The sequence below is a fragment of the Zalophus californianus genome, chromosome 2 (genome assembly GCF_009762305.2).
Source record: "Zalophus californianus isolate mZalCal1 chromosome 2, mZalCal1.pri.v2, whole genome shotgun sequence".
NCBI classification, from domain to species: Eukaryota; Metazoa; Chordata; class Mammalia; order Carnivora; family Otariidae; genus Zalophus; species Zalophus californianus.
In genome coordinates this window covers 15,424,125-15,426,613 of record NC_045596.1, presented here as the reverse complement: position 1 = coordinate 15,426,613, position 2,489 = coordinate 15,424,125, and the positions used below count along the sequence as shown (strand labels likewise).

Genomic DNA, 2,489 nt, shown 5'->3' with positions numbered 1-2,489 from the left:
ACCTGTTGCTGCTTGTGTTGTTGATTTTAGCCATTCTGACAGGTGTGAGGTGATATCTCATTGTAGTTTTGATTTGCATTTCCCTAAAGGTAAGTGATGTTGAACATCTTTTTATACATCTGTTGGCCATCTGGATATCTTCTTTGAGGAAATATCTGTTCATGTCTTCTGTCCATTTTTAATTAGATTATTTGTGGGGGAGTGTTGAGTTGTAGAAGTTCTTTAAATATTTGGAAGGCTAACCCTTTAGCAGGCATGTCATTTGCAAATATCTTCTCCCATTCAGTAGGTTGTCTTTTAGTTTTGTCCACTGTGAAGGAGCTTCTTATTTTTATGAAGTCCTAATAGTTTATTTTTGTTTTTATATTCCCTGCCTCAGGAGACATTATCTAGAAAAATGTCGCTAAAGCCAATGTCAGAGAAACTACTGCCTGTGCTCTCTTCTAGGATTTTTAGGGCTTCAGGTCTGACATTTAGGTCTTTAATCCATTTTGAGTTTATTTTTATCTAGGGTGTAAGAAAGTAGTCCATTTTTATTCTTTTGCATGTAGCTGTCCAATTTTCCCAACACCATTTGTTGAAGAGACTATCTTTTCCCCATTGGATATTCTTTCTTGCTGTTGAAGATTAATTGATCATATAATTGTGTGTTTATTTCTGGATTTTCTATTCTGTTCCATTGATCTATGTGTCTATTTTATGCCAGTACTACACCATTTTGATTACTATACCTTTGTAATATAACTTGGAAGTCTGGAATTGTGATACCTCCAGTTTTGTTTCTCCTTTTAAAGATTGCTCTGGTTATTTGATGTCTTTTGTGGTTCCATACAAATTTTAGGATTGTTTGTTCTAATTCTCTAGCTTTGCGCAGTGGCAGTATCGTAGCCAATGAGGTTTATCCGAGGTGCGATTATTGCTAATTGTTTATTCTAATTCTGTGAAAAATGCTTTTGATTTTTTTTTTCTCAAGGAGAATGTACAAGCGAGGTGAGCGGCAGACAGAGGGAGAGGGAGAAGCAGGCTCCCCACTGAGCAAGGAGCCAGATGTGGGGCTCAATCCCAGGCTGCTGGGATCATGACCCTAGCCAAAGACAGACGCTTAACCAACTGAGCCACCCAGGCGCCCCATGGTGTTGATATATTGATAGGGATTGCATTAAATGTGTATATTGCTTTGAGTAGTAGACACATTTTAACAATATTTGTTCTAATACATGAGCATGGAACATCTTTCCATTTCTTTATGTCATCTTCAATTTCTTTCATCAATGTTTTATAGTTTTCAGAGTATAGGTCTTTCACCTGTTTGGTTAAGTTTATTCCTAGGTATGATATTATTTTTGGTGCAATTTAAATGGGATCATTTTCTTAATTTCTCTTTCTGCTGTTAGTGATTCATTTCTAATGAATAGTTGTGATGGGTTGCCCCTCTTAAGACTAAATTATAAAAACACTGTGCCTTGGTCTCTTTCTGTCTGTCTCTATCTCTCTGATCACTTGTTCTAGGGAAAGCTAATTACCATACCTGTGAGCAGCTCTATGAAGTGACCTATATAGTAAGGAATTAAAACCTCCTACCAATAGCCACAGAAGTCAACTTGGATTCTTCGGCGTGTTCAGATGACTCCAAATCATTAGAGATCCTAAACCAAATCTAGCTAGCTAAGCCTCTCCTGTATTGCTGACCTTTATAAACTGTGTGTGGTAAATATTGTTATTTTTAAGCTTCCAAATTTGGGATCGCTTGTTACACAGCAAGATATGACAATTACACTTGCCAGCGGTCACACAGTTCATAAAAATCAGGATCCCAACCCTGACAGTATGCAGCAGGATCAATATTTTTAAATGTACCTCCTGTTGCTTGTCTTAACCACACAGTATCACAGACCACAAACCTTTGATTACCATCCCCACCCCAAAATAACTCTGATAAAAGAGGAGGTCAAAACCTCCATATTTCACTTCAAATAGTTCCTGTCATGGAAGCTCTTTAATAGAAACAGTAAATCAGAGTAATGGAGTTTGTTTTCTTCTAGTTATTAGACCTCAGAGTCGTTCTTGCCAAACCTTACCTAACAGGTGAGAGATTGAGGTTCAGCTGTGCTCTAGCCCAACTGATTGCCTGAAAGAGGGTTGAACACTTGTCATTCTTCTTTTTCTTATTGAAAAATATTTTGTGAGATACAATCTAATTGAGACCTCTGCTTAATTGAGATCTAATTTAATAAGTTTTTTTTCTTGAACAAGGAATTTTTATTTTTTATTAGTTTCAGAGGTAGAATTTAGTGATTCATCAGCTGCCTATAACACCCAGTGCTCATTACAGCAAGTGCTCTTCTTAATGCCCATTACCCAATTATCCCAACCCCCCTACCCACCTCTGCTCCAGCAACCCTCAGTTTGTTTCCTAGAGTTCAGGGTCTCTTATGGTTTGCCCTCCTCCCAATTTTATTATTATTCTATTTTTCCTTCCCTAATAAATT

General features: G+C 37.2%; 1 pseudogene; it reads left to right on the top strand.

Moving 5' to 3' along the window:
- The first annotated feature begins 862 nt into the window (after positions 1–862).
- On the top strand, positions 863–976 carry LOC113926005 (annotated as a pseudogene).
- Positions 977–2,489: the final 1,513 nt, after the last annotated feature.